Genomic DNA, 15124 nt, shown 5'->3' with positions numbered 1-15124 from the left:
GTTCTTTAGAGGCGGATTTTCTGAACCCAAAAATAGAAGTTGCAGAGTATGCTTGCTCCTTGGCGCCAAAAGCAGCTGCCGCATTGAACCATCTGCTGCTGCTGTTGAAATACAATTTAGCCATCCCTTGTGTGACATTGTTAAGAACAGTTTGTAACAAGCTGCAAGGGTGTGCAGAAGACATAAAGGAATGTAATTAAGGCGTGCTGGCATGGTAATTCCTGTTTTCTCCCATAGAGATGCTTAGAGAATGCTTTCAGTGGCCAAGTATAGTATGATAAAATTAAGAAAAAAATAAGAAATTTTGAAAGGTGTGGAGGAGTGCAGGGCCGAGAATAAACCTATATTTTTTGCTTACAAATCCCTAGCTGTTCTATGTAGGTGTTACGCTTATATATGAGGAACGCAATACTATGCTAAATATAAGAGAGAGCTCAGTAGCCCTCCATGATACATTTCCTATGGAACAGCTGGGAAAGCATCACTTGCCTTCTCTCATCAGTGAAGATGCTTGAAGGGAAAGGACTGGTTGATGACATCACCATTCCTGCTTCTTGGCCACTATCGTCCACCTACATCTGGTGCATGAGGTGCTACTAATTTTCTCTTTGCCAGCCGCACCTTTGCAGACTGCGTGGGTGAGAAGCTGTTGCCATAGGAACAAGAGCAGAGGTTTGAAGTACAAGAATGGTATTGACGACAGCAAGCGGAGTGAAGAGGCGAGAACAAGAACGAGGCTGGTGATGACGGGCGGCGCCAGAAGGCGGAGGGTGATTCTAGCAACACCTACTCTGCTTTTTGCTTGGTATTGGCGCACTGCTCTTAATCAGGTAAAGAGGGGCTCAGGGCGTCATCTCGAGAGAGACCCACCTCCCACTTCCACATGCTGCCACTTCTGGTAGTGGCCAAGTCAGCATCCATTTTTACTCATGTGTTCCTTCAGGCGCTTCTCTGTTGATCATAGCGGCCATCAACAGTTTGTGAACAATGTTGTTATTCTCAGTAAGTCATGTAGTTACCCATGTGTCAGCATAAGTAATGCTCAGTTACTTCAAATTTGAGATTAAGGCCTTTCTTCGTGATTCTACTTTAGAAAGTAGAGGTCTACCTAAATGTGTGGGCGTATTGATCGCAGCTCCCAACATGTTGCTGGTAGATACACAACTATTTCAAAGGGTGATGTCTGCCCCATTCTCTAGTATTTGAAGTGTATTTTCCGAATTTGGGAAACTATTTTGTTTCACCCCTGAAGAATTTGACCAAGGTGGAACGATTTTACATATTATATTTAGTTGCTAGAAGATTCAATATGGACTAAGCCCAGCTTTCTTCAGCTACTCAGAATCGGCTCATTTCTCTAACATTGGTCAAGGTGATAGTTAGAAAAAATACTGTTGTGCCGCAGGAGATATCTTTATAAAGACAGTTAGTTAGGCGTGTGGAAAGAGCTCGGTTGTAGTTGATTGTGAACTGCAAGCCAGAGGCCATTTCTGTATTTCATTCTTCCATCATTCTACTCATTAAAGCTAGTACCTTTCTCTACAGTGTCACATTAAGGCACATGATAAGTCAAAAGCATGATATTGTTATTATTAATATTAAATATTTGAAATCATCCTTTCTAATTGCCAAGTGTGGTGACTAGATCAATTCCCTATTAGTATAAGTTTTTCTTACAGACAAAGCTTACATGCCTTGCTCTGCAGCTCTTCATTGGCATGTATTGATGATTCTGCTACTGAATTGAGCTGAATGAACATGCATGATACAAGAATATCTTGGACAAAGTATCGACGACCAAAATATCAAAATGTAAGTGCATATAGAGGAACTATAGATTTACTATTCCTAACTCCACATCTAGGTACCATGAAGATACATATATTGTCACAGCACATATATGTGGATTTAGGCATAGAAAAGCTATACCTATTTACATTTTGATAGCTTGGTTTCGCTGGTTGGTCCTCGACATTCCTATACCATGAAACTCCATCTTCAATTTTCAAGGGGCTCACATGTATCGATGAATATTGCTCTGCTCAATCATTTAACTCTTTAGGGATCACTGTTAAAAGGTTCAGGGGCAAAAGTGGAATTGAGCTATGTTTGTAGAAGGTGAGCATGCAGGAATAGGTTCAAACTAAAGTAAGGGGGGAGTTTCCAGTAAACACAGTGTGTGCTGATGGAGCAATAGGAAAGATTTCCATACATGGTGATCCATTCCCAATACTCTAACCCAATGTTATTTCTTTTTCACTTACCCATTGAGTGATCACAAAAGTCTGTTGACTCATACTTCGAAGACTACCATTATCTAAAGAATTTTAGCCTTGCCAAGCAGTCCTGTAGCTTGTACATCATCCTCCAGGAGCAAATACAAAGCTGTGCCAGTGCAACAGGAAAACAACTGTGTGGATTTTGTGGATCTTTAGAGCAATCCGTGCAAAGAAGAGTACACTGCTCACTGTCGGTTGCAAAGACACCAGGAACAAGTTTCAGGACCAGTCATCTCTTTTCTTTTTTACAAAACTTAGGCGGTGCAAGTGCGTGCATGTGGCTTGTCTTGCGAAGAAAAAAACTAAAAACTTGCTAAATTTGTTTATTGTCAGTTGTTTAATTGGGTATTCTAATTTCAAATTTCTGGTTGACGATTGCGGTATGTGAGTTACAAATTTAAAACTTCACCATGAATTTAAACCTTCACTAGGCATCAATTAATTCATGTGCCTCTTTGCTAGGTAACTACTGTTCATGACGTTAATCCTATTGCAATCATTCTTATTATCGTTTGTCGGGATCGGTTTCACCGTATGTATACAGCTGTCGCAAGGCTTTCCTTAACCGCTTGTTCTCTCATCACATGAGTGAAGGCCAGTCATACTCCAGGACCGTAGGTGACATTTTGAAAAAACATCCTTCCAGAGTGTCATTGCTTCTACCATGCACGTGGTTATGGTCTAAGACCAAACAACATTAAAAGAACATCACAGCTAAGTTACAGATACAGTGGTAAAGACCTTATGAGTAAAAGTATACAAAACTATTACTATAGCTCTGGCCTTAGATATAAGCCTAACCAAAAACTACCTATCCAGTTGAAGGATCAAAACACAGCACCAAAGTGTATCATAAAAAGACTAAATTTGCACCTATCAACCCCATTCTCCATTAACTATAAGGGCCAAAGGTGGAAGCAAGCATCAAATACAAAACCAATTATAATATATCCCAAAAATGGATAAATGCCATTGCACCTTTGAAAAGGCTGCATTCCCCCAACATTTTTTCATTAGAAGGTGTGGTAACTTAGGAGTAAGTCATGTAGGTCCAGCGGCAGTTCCTTCATTAGGGCAGAGGAGCGTCATCCACCCTGCTGCCAGTGCAGCAGACATGAAAAATAAAATGGTAGTAAAATGATTTTATTACCATTTTATTTTTCAGTGTAGCCAACCAGCCCGAGCCAAGTGTTAGAGTGGGGCCATTGCCTCTGACTGGCAGCAGGGGAGTAAGAGTGGTGCACAAGTTTAAATGTACTTGTTACTTTGGCCAGCTGTCTTGTGACGACCAGCCTGACATGCTCACTTTAAACCTCTCCAACTCGAGCTGTCTTAAACAGCTGGGTATAGAGCAGCCGCAGACCTCCAGGGCCTGTAGGAGCTCTGAGCCAGCCTACTGCAACTACTCCAGGAAATTCTATAATTCTAATTCACAGCATGAAAGCAGCATCTGGATTGGTTATGGGACTTGGCCCTGAGACCCCTCGCTGCCTTTATGCCACAGACTGCCCGAGACTGGAGAGGAGTAGGTAAGTATGTTTATTATTTAAAATTCTTTTATTTATTTGTACACGCTGTCAGGCAGTGTGAGAAATTTGCACTGTCTTCAGCCTCCACTCCAGAGCCCTAACTTGTAGCCCGTTATAAACACTGTTTATCACGGACCAGGATTGAGAGCTTTGGGGTTGCGCCTAAGGCATTACTGGCTTCAAAGAGTGCCTGGAAGTGGGTCAATATATTTGCCTGATCAGCTCACCACTTTCAAATACAAGCAGCCGCCACTGTATAGGTCATACCTACTGAGGGACAAATCCAGCTGAACCTTGTTCTGAAGTACCCACTTGCACATAAAGCTGAGTACTAAAACATGTGACTCAAAGAATGAGATTCAACAAAACCATTTCAGGAGGAGTGCATTAATTCCCTGTTACGTGATTCAATTGTCCTTCCTGTTACATTCAGAAAACTACTCAAGAATGTTTATATGACTCAAAGTAATTAACATGATTTCAGTCCTGTAAGCAACTCTACTGCAAAGAGAAAATAGTTTGATTACTTTTCAGTGTAAATCAATATAATACACAATGTAAACACCTTCAAATAAATCACTGAATATTAGTGGCAAGGCATTCATATGATTAATCATTCAAAAGACACACATATGCATCTGGGCTCAGTAATGCCTAACAGAAATTCTGAAGAACTCATTTGTAGAGAATGGAAAGGGGTGAGGCAGGTTTTGGTCTCTCTTGCTGTTGCTGCTGTCTTACAGTAAAAACAGACCTCAGCTATTTACACATTTAGCAAAAAGAAGAAAAGGTCAGGCTTCCTGCCCTACGAATTAAGGACAAAAGCCCCTTTCTCCCTTGAGGCAAAAACTCTACAGGACAAAACTGTGTATCCTTGTTAGACATGGCATCCTTGGCGTGGTTTCCCCCTAACTTTTTGCTTTCAGATCTGTTTTTTGCTGACTTTATTTTTGCTGGCCTTAGGACTCAGCACACTTTACTACTGTCAATCAGTTCTAAAGCGCTTGTGCTCTCTCCTTAAAACATGCTAGATTGGCAAACTTAATTTACTTTTCAGTCCCTTGTAAAGTGGCACTCCCTGTACCCAGGGCCAGTAAACTAAATGCTACCATTGGGGCTGCAACACAAATTATGCAGCCACCCACTTACATAGCCCTTTAAACCTGTTTCAGGCCCACCATTGCAGTCTGTGTGTGTGCAGTTTTAAACTGCCTTTTCGACCTGGCAAAGTACACATTTTGCCACTTCCAACACTTCATTTTGTAATACATACAACTCCCCCTAGGTTAGGCCTTGGCCAGCCCAGGGGGAGGGTGCTCTGAAGGACTGCAGCCCTTCTGTACTGACTTGCTGCACTCTTGCTTGGGTGAGAAAGACTGGACCTGCTTCTCTTGAATCCAGAACCCAGAGCGACTCCAAGGGCTAGTAGACTGGCCTCCTGATCGGAAGTCTCAGGGACATAACAGACTTCCAGCAACCTTGCACCTGGACTCTGACATCTGTGAGTCTACACTGCCAAGTGGTGACGCCCTAGTCCTGGAACCTTGAATGTGGACTTAAAGTCCTTTGCCAGCCACTGTGAATCCAGTGTAACCAACACATCTCCTCTGCTGTGCTGCGCAAACATGAGCCGAGCTGACGTAGTGACACTGCTGTGTGGATGAGACCCATCGCAAAGACCCATATTGCTGCCGCAACCCCATTGGAACCACCACTGCATGCCACATCCTTGGCGCAGGCCCTTGTAACCCTTATCGATGGCAGCCTTAACTACAATGCAGGACTCCACATCGCAGCCTCACAGCTCTTCAGATACGACTCCACGTCCAGACTGCAAGCCACATCCTTGACAGCGGACTTACCATCGTAAGCCCCATTGATGGAATTCTTGACGAAAAATCAGACCCGCGCATTGCAGCCTTGTCATATCTCGGAACAGACACATCGCTTCACCTGTGCGAAGCATCTTTGATGCGGATTCTCGCAATGCTCTGCAAACCAGGAGTTAAGAAACTACATTCAACGGGTCTAACTGAGTCCCTGTGGATGGCCCATGCACCATCACTGTTGGTCTGAACGTGTGACCTTGTCCCGGTCTGGCGCGACCAGATATCCACAGTTGGCGCTATTTTCACTCAATATTTAAAATTGAATATCTCCAGTTCTACTGATTAGATGTTTGTTGTTTCATCTTAAAGTTCTATTTTTCTAACTTGGTGTAGGATCATTTTTATGTAGTGTTTTCACTCTATTTCTGCTTGAAGTGTTGTACAAATAGTTTACACATTGCCTCTATGTCAAGCCTGACTGCTCTGTGGCAAGCTACCAGAGGGTTGAGCATAGGTTAATTTAGGGTTGGCTTGTGCTTCACCCAGACAAGGATTGTGGCTGCTGCTGAACCAGACCTCACACCCCAGTCAACCAACAACCCAGTTTCTTACCATCTTTTCTTCAAATAGTCTTCTCACAAAAAAACATACTAAGTACCATCTAAGGTAAACACTTGAGCTGAAGCAAGTACCCAATAAGGAGATGGTCAGCATCCCAATTCATGGCCCAGATGAAGGTCATGAAAGAACATAGGTTCCTGGGCATTTCAAAGGGAAGTGCAGCCTGAAGAACTAAATCACAAGGAAGAGCAATGGAAAAAATTAAATAGGAAACTCAAAGAGTGTCGCCTTGAAACCCATGAGCGTTAAACAAGAATTAACCATTCCTACAAGTCACTATGTCAGAGAAGTAGAGAAGAGTAGAGCAGTATTCCACACCTTTCAATATGGCAGAGAGAACGAGAAGTAGAGAGGGTGCACAAATGAGTCAAGCAGAGAAACAGAGGAAGTGAGAGAGAGAAAAAGAGAGAGGAAGATGCAGTTGGAACACGGTAGTTGGACACAAACTTTCACTTTGTAGGAACTTTTGTTGCCTTTTGATGCACAGGTTGTTGATATTGTAGAGTCGATATTAAAAACTCCTTTTTTTCTAGAAACAAATGTCAATAATTTAGCACCTTGGCTAGACTCCATAAGTTTTCATCTTGCAGCAACAGACACAATTTACATAACAAGCAAAGCTTTAAAAGACATACTGTTCCTTTCCTCTATACAGTTGTATCACTGCATTTGTTTTTTCATTTAATTTTGTGGTATGGCATGGTATTTTATGGTATGGTGTGGTATGGTATGTCATGGTATGGCACAATTGTCCTGATGTTATAACATGTATGTGATATAGAGCATTGATTGGCCTACTGCCCTATGAATTATACTTTGTGATTATGCCATCATATATTGACCACTGTGCCATCTTTCAATTATACATAAGTAATCTCTTTTTATACAATCAATTCAATTCAATTCAAAATTCCTTTATTCGACTGTATAAAATGCAGTCATAAAAGTACAATAAAAACAGTATATACATTCGAAACAATGTTAAAAAAGACAGTTTATCAATAGCGAGAAATTACAAAGAGCAAAAAGAGACCATTTCCTGAAAAAAGAATATGAATAATCTAAGGAACATCTTGTTAAGGGAGGCATATTTCCTGGGGGAATTAACCTTCCATACTTTTTCTGAATTTCAGGGCTGTTTTTAAAAAGTTACATAAAAACAGTGTACTTTCACAATGTAGCATTTGAAGATAAAATAATGCAGGCCTTATTTGTACAAAGTTCACTTGTTTAAAAAGTGGTTTTAAAAACAGTTTTCGTGGTATCGTGTAATAGGAGCATATAAATAAAAAGTGCGCCAGATCTTGCGGAGACTTATTGTCGCAGCCGCAAGCTGGCAACACTTGTCCCCTATGGGCCCCGCTAGGTACAGCTAACAACAAGTGGTACAAATCAAAGCGAAATCTGGTCATCAAAAAACGATCATATCTAGAGATAGGCCAGGATAGATAGAGTTCAATTTGCACACAGGTTTTTGTTAAAACATGCTTCCTCACACTGCTTTTCTTAAGCTCAGACTCTTCCCTAGCTAGCTGCTGGTTCAACAGAAAAGTGTCTTTCACGTGGATTACATCTTGTTTTGAAACTTGCTGTGGTGTTAAGAAAAGTTCCAGCCGACCCATTTCGTGAAGACAGTTTCTGATATATTTTAACCATGGTATCTTGTATTTCCCTTCCCAGGTAAGTGCGTCAAGAAGGATATTTTGGGTAAACGGTATATCATTATTTGTCCAACAGTTTAACCAGCACAACAGCGGGTTTACAGCTATTTTGTCTCCTAGGTAGGGCATGCCAAGTTCTTCGTGAATGGAGAAATTTGCTGTACTTTTAGGAAGACTTAGTACTTGCTTTAGGAAATTGTTTTCAGTTGTTATGAGGTCAGCCACCGGGACAAAACCCCAGATTTCACTCCCATAACAGGCCACGGCGGTGCATTTAGCTTGATACAGTTTCAACAAAGCAACCACTGGTGTGTTTCCCATTTTGCGTGCAAAGTCCATTATTGCGGCATTTGTCCTTGTTGTCTCTCCCTTTTTTTTCACTACCGCAGGTCCCCAAGCGAGTTTATGATCGAATAATACACCAAGGTATGAAAAAGTCTTTGTTATTGGTATTTTTTCACCATTAACAAAAAAGGGATAGGAATTTTTTGAGCCAGAGCCTATCTTCATAGCGAATGATTTTGTATTGTTGATACTTAGGCCCCGTGATTTCATGAAAAAATAAAAAGAGTCAAGTAGTGTTTGAAGGCCCATTGCGGTTCTGGAGATAAGGACGGCATCGTCTGAATAGAGCAGAACAGGCACGCCCTTTCTCCCTATGTATGGGTAATCAGTGTTTGTGTTTAAAAGATGCTCCTCAAGTCCATTAATATACAGATTAAAAAGAAATGGCGCTAAAATACAGCCCTGTCTAACCCCCCGATTTATCCTGAAATCTCTGGTAACTTTCAAATCTTTTGTATAGCGGACATTTGCTCGAGTATTGCTATGGAGGTCAGCTAAAAAATTAATCAAATTCTTCTCAACCCTGCCTCTATCAACACAATCAAACGCCGATGATAAGTCCATAAAGGCCATATACATAGTTCCTTCTCTGGCCATGGTATACTTGCCGCTAATTAGATATAGGTTCAGGCATTGAGTTATTGTTGAGTGTCCTGGTCTGAACCCATACTGAACGGGGGACATTACGTTGTTGATTTTGGCCCACGTAGTCAGCCTATTTAAGATTACTCCTCCCACTACTTTTGCAACTGAGTTTATCAGGGAGATGGGCCTGTAACATGCCGCATTGTTTCTGTCACCCTTCTTGTAGACGGGTACTATAGTTGAGGTACCCCAGGACTTTGGGCTCCCAGTTGCAACTCCAGCGTTAACAACCGCGGTGAGAATTGGGGCCCATAAAGTGATGTTTGATTTATATAGGTCTGGTGGAAGGCTGTCTGGGCCCGGGGCCTTGTTACTAGTCAGGCCACGAATCCCCTTCTCTATTTCTTCAACTGTGAAGTACAGAGGATCTTCTTCTGAATTTTTGGGTTCATATGCTGCCTGGGGTTCATCGCTCTTAAACATTAAACTGTAATGGGATATCCACTCATCCTCGGGTATGTTGGTTCCAAAGCTGGAAGCATTAGGATCATCAAACATAGGCTTATTGATTATGCTCCAGAATTTGGAGCTATTACCCAGGGTTGATGGATCAAGCAGAGTCTCCCAGATGTGGGCTTTTATTTCCTTTTTCCGGAGTGCCATAGTAGATTTGTATTCGGATCGCAGGATTTTAATATATGCGGCGTCCCTTGGTTTTTTCTTGAGGGACATTTTCAGTTTCCGACTAGCTACTGAGCAAGCGTTGTCAAACCATCTTGGCTGGTAAAAGGTTGTGCCCTTTATTGGTACAGATAGCAGTTGTCCAATTTTATGAGCCACGACAGCAAAGGCAGATAAGATCGTTTCAGGTGGTGTAGATTCCGAGACACAGAGGTTAAGTTCCTGATTGCAACTTTTATTGACAGACTCATACAGAGTGTCACTATTTATCATGGACCATTTCAATCGACGGTTTCCATTGATTAACTTTAAAGCACCCATGTCTTTATGATTTTTCTGTGAGTCAAAAAGTCCTGCTCCTAATATGATTGAGATTGGGTTGTGGTCGCTGAAAATACTTTCATGTATTTTAAAGCTTGAGGCTAGGTTTTCCAGGTCAACAGAAAGAAAGATATGGTCGATGAAAGAGCCATGCTCGGAGCCTTTATAAGTTGGTACTTCAAAGATAAAGGAATCATCTTTCAGACACATAGCGATGCTCAAGTTCAGATCGTCAATTAGATTATTGACGTGAGTACCTCGTAAGCAGTGAGCAAAATGAAGGCCTGCCCTATTTTCACACCCCAGGGAGCCCATAGTTGTCATAGCAGGGTTTCCACAGATATGCGCGTTCAAATCTCCAGCAATTATTATGTTCCGTGGCAATTTTGCCTTTTCGCCTTGCAAATAATTGTGGAGCTTGACGATATTACACTCTCCTGGTGAAGTTACTGAGTTATAAAAATTTACCAGGGTTAGTGCATTTCTGCCCCTCCTTAGCTCCATGACCTGGATGTTCCTATTTTCCATATGTTTAGTTTTGGCCTAGCAAATAAGGGAAAGGCTGATGAATATTGCCAGACCCCCCTTTGGTCTGCCACTGGGCGATGGTGTAGCTGGCACAAAGAAGCTCTGAAAGCCCTCGATAAAAACATTATTGTCTACGAGCCACGTTTCCTGGAAACACAGTATAGCAAAGTTCCTTACAAATTCCACCCACGTGTGATCCTTTGTTTTTACAGCCAGTCCTGCTATGTTCCATGACAAGAATTTTATAGTCTTGAGAACATCGTGCTCGGCCATTGACTCTTCGGTTAAACCAGTGGGCAGATGCAAGTCTTGGTTATGTCCATTTGCTATAACTGCTGATTGATTTCTAGTACTAGGTGGCGAGTTAGGGGCTATAATAGGAGTAGAGCTGCAGAAATCGTGGGTGGAAGGGAGAGATGCCGCTTGTAGAAAAAGAGTCTCGGGAGGCTTTATTAGAGACTTTATAGTGTTGGTAGTGAATGCCACTCTTGAGGGGGCTAAGGTACTAGCTAAGTTGTCAGTGCTCATTATATTAGATTGTTCCGCCCAATTCAGAGGGCCTAGAGAGGCGTTGGGGGGCAGGGCAAATGACTGTCAATCCACCTCATCCAATTGACCGTGATCATAAAAAACATCATATCTATTTGAGATCGGAACTCCGTATTGGTTATGAAACGGATAGGGGTGTACCTGATCTCGTTTATATACATATGGTACCGGTTCCCTTCTCTCAAATGTTGATAAGTGATGGTTATGTGGTCTGCCTTCACGGGATTGTGCATATCCTCTTTGTTCAAAGTCTGAGGTCATCACCTGACTAGGGGCGAAAGGTGGCACCCAAGGTTGATCATGAATTAAGGGCTCCAACAAGCCTTCCTGGTGGTAAGAGGAGTGGGCATTTTTGTTTTGCCCTTTTGTATTAGAAGGGTAAAAGTAGCTTAGACCCTTCGTACGAATCAGACTATTTGTTAAGGGACTCCTCCAGCTGGTGATAAAGTTAGCTACTCGTCTGTCTCTAAAGTTAACTACAATGCAGTCTCCCTCTGTTGATTTAAATCTGGGGCCCACCCAATCTACTCTCTTCACATGACAAATCTGCCCACTTATATGAGAGGGGAGTGGTCTGTGTAAAGTTAACCACTGCATTACCTTATTTTTTAGTTCCGTATAGGTCTCCCCCCTGTTGTCGGTCAGTGTGGGCACCCCAATCATGACAATGGTGTAGGCATTTGATTCAGGTGGGAGATTTAGATAGATAGGTCTTTTTGTTGTCATGGATTTAAACTGATTAGCCCCTGCTGTTTTAGTGGGAATATTCGAGATTGATGGGGTCGGGTTTTGCATCAGCTCTATATTTGTTATAGCTAGATCTAGGGAGCTACCCTCAGCGGCCCATTCACTATCATCGGGTACATCAGTTACCTGTATAACTTGTGTGTTGCTTGTAAGCGTAGCTACTGAGGGTGGTAAATTAAGGGCAACTTGTGTAGTGGTTACTACGTTTGGGGTAACTGGAAGTCCCTGTCGCTGATGCGAAGGCTGTTTAATGACACTAGTTGTAGGGTCTTTAATAGCTTTCGCAATTTTGCTGTTATTTTCATTAAGTGTTTTACTTGCTGGGACAAAGATGGAAGTGGGCGTTTGTAGTATTTTAAGCATGTTGGAGGAGACTTCATTTTGTGCTCTCTCAAATTTTCCCAAAGCCTTCTCTATGTTAATAATTCGTTTACTGATGTGCTGTAAAAGAGATTTGACCATTGATTCTATATCGCTCAAGAGGGGTATTTTCAGTGTAGATGAATGATCCGTTTGACTAATCAGTTCTTTAACCGGATTACTCTCTATGGGTTTCTCGCTTAAGATTATATCTGGATCCTGGATAGATGTTGAGGGAATCCCAGTCGTAGTTTTCGTGGAAAGTTTTGTCTGTCTAAGTTTTGACCAAATGTCTTTAATTGAATATTGCGGTTTATTCATTAAGCCGTAGATTTTCCTTGACGGGCGCTTGGTCTTACGTTTTTTTCTGTGTTGCTGAGTTGCCCTAGATGGATCTTGAGTTATACCTGATATGGGTTGGGTGGCAGGTATTTGGTCCTCCACTATCTGTATCTCTGAGTGAGGAGATGAAGTAAGCAAACAGCTTGTGTTGTTGTCAAGGCTGATTGTCACCAGAGGACTGCTCTCCGTGAGATTCCCAGTCTGACATGTAGGCAGTGCTCTCGGGGTATTATCTTTGATGTGTGAACCTGGCAAGTCTGTGAATGACTGCATTAACAAAGATTCTTGGGAATTGATTGTAGCATCCATAATGTGTATATTGCCGCTAGTGTGTAGAGATAAGTCTGGGAAGCACAAATCCGGGGTCAGGGAGATTCGTCTCTCTGTATCCTGTATGGCATCCGCCACTATGCCAATAGTTTTTTGTAGCATAAGGTCTATGGCAGTTATGGTGGGTAGTGGTGTGCTGGCAGGTTTTAATCTTGTAGTAGATCTTGTCGCCACCGGGGTGTTCCTTGTTTGGTTCATTCTTGTAGTTTAGTTGTATTGTTATATGCTACAAACCTAGCTCATGAAGTACCTTGTGCCCAGGGTGGCGGGTGAGTAGATGTTAAGGGGGTGGCCCGTCCCGGCCTCTTCGGTCCCCTGAGGGCCATAGAGGGCCCGCCCTTTGCCCGGGCTTCGCCCGGCGTCCCGCGAGTCGGCCCTTCACCTGATTTTATGGGTGGGAGGGCGGTTGGAGGCGGGGCACGCAGGGGGCGCTGACCGGATGTTCTTTGGTCTCGCAGGGACTCCTGGGAAAGTGAGTCCCTGCCGCGCAACTCCCCTGCAGCCTCTCAGCGCCTCCGGTGTCCAGCAAGCACAGGGCAGGCAAGTAGCGTTGGTGATCAGCGTTGGTGGGCGGACCTCCCACGAAGCGGCTCCGCGAAGCGGGAGCGGCGAGGAGTGGCGTCAGAACAGGACAGGTGTGGAGCAGGTCAGCTAGTGTGCCTTCGCGGCGTCCCAGGGATTATCCTCGCTTTCTCGCAGATGGCCAGCTCTGAAGTCCTTTTAGCTTGCTTGCCGGCTGGAGGCGGGGCACGCAGGGGGCGCTGACCGGATGTTCTTTGGTCTCGCAGGGACTCCTGGGAAAGTGAGTCCCTGCCGCGCAACTCCCCTGCAGCCTCTCAGCGCCTCCGGTGTCCAGCAAGCACAGGGCAGGCAAGCAGCGTTGGTGATCAGCGTTGGTGGGCGGACCTCCCACGAAGCGGCTCCCGCGAAGCGGGAGCGGCGAGGAGTGGCGTCAGAACAGGACAGGTGTGGAGCAGGTCAGCTAGTGTGCCTTCGCGGCGTCCCAGGGATTATCCTCGCTTTCTACAATCATATCATTCACAAGTTTATTACTCTTAAGGAATGCTATATTTTAAAATTACATTTTCTACATACTGTTGACAGTACTTTGCTCACATCTAGCTTAAAGATAGGGTGAATGCTATATTAAGGCCTTTTCCTATGGGAATGTGAGTACTATAATACTAAATAAACCTAGACTATCAGTTATTGATTTGAAAGATTTTCATTAAGTGTAATATTTAAAATTCGAACTAAATTTACAGCCAAGGTGATTCGCACCTCAATGTGATGGTACAATAATGTATCCATCGTTGTCTAGGGCGTACACCTTTAATCATGCTAATGTATTCCCTAACATATTACAATTCATTAATGCAGAGTTTGCTTTTTGTTTTCTTGAAGCTGCATTTCTTAACTATGGGTAAAAAATAATTGGATGAATTTTCTTATTTAATTTAATTCATGTCCCAGTAAGTACATTTATATTAAAGGCAGGTGTACCCTTGTACCATGATGTCACACAGAGACAGGCTTGTATATCATAAGCTTCCAGCCACAGGAAAGCTCTCTCGATGCACTTTCTTAAACAGCATCTTTTTAGGTTAGTAATTCTCCCGTGATTCTACAATTGTGCCCAGAAGGATGTGGTAGTGTACGCTTAATGAAGAATGTGAACTATGTTTTAGAACCATGTATATATCGTCGTAGCATTCCATACTACAAGTTCTTCCAGCCAGCACAACCGACAGCTCCTACATATGGGCACCACTGTAGTCTAGAAGCCTAAACATCCTCTTTTGACTTGATATCAAGCGAGACTGAGTCTGAGTGACTATGTAGCAAAATCCTACTTTTCAGTGTGCTCCTGGTAATATGGCCTAAGAGGGCCCTGTCTAAACCAGAGTTAACTATTAAGCCAGCCTTGCCCACAGAGGGTCTAACTAACGTCTCCTCTGCAGTCAGTTTGCCACTAACCCACTCCAGGCATTAATCTATTAGCTGCAAACAGGCCCCTTCTTTCAGTGCATCCCCCTGCCCTTGCACAGACTAAGGTTGGAGGGAAGGGCCTAGCACTGCAGATGTACTAGACAGTCATAGCTTAGCACCCCTCTCAAATTGCTCTCCTGGAACATTACTGGGCTTGCTCCAAGTTGAATTGCTTTAATTGGACCCAGTTTAGCGATTCATAAGACTTCTGCCTATTCCAGGAGACCTGGTGCACCAAGGCTGTGCACCGGATGGGATATGTCAACTTCGGTAAGACAGCTCCATCTATAGGCAAGGGGAGACCATTGGGTGGGCTTACTATGTTGGTGCGCACAGCCCTTACCTGCAAGATGAAGGAACTTACAATTTCATACCCGAACATCTTGTGTATTTCTCGGACTTTACCGCAATTCGCCCTGTACATTTGT

At 43.1% G+C, this 15124-nt stretch overlaps 1 protein-coding gene across 1 annotated transcript in view; it reads right to left on the bottom strand.

The window, feature by feature from the left end:
- The window catches only part of GMPR (guanosine monophosphate reductase), a 429723-nt gene that overhangs the window by 81395 nt on the left and 333204 nt on the right, over positions 1 to 15124 (bottom strand). The window lies entirely within an intron of this gene.

Source organism: Lissotriton helveticus, chromosome 4_1 (genome assembly GCF_964261635.1).
Source record: "Lissotriton helveticus chromosome 4_1, aLisHel1.1, whole genome shotgun sequence".
Taxonomy (NCBI): Eukaryota; Metazoa; Chordata; class Amphibia; order Caudata; family Salamandridae; genus Lissotriton; species Lissotriton helveticus.
This window is presented reverse-complemented; position numbering and strand designations above follow the sequence as displayed.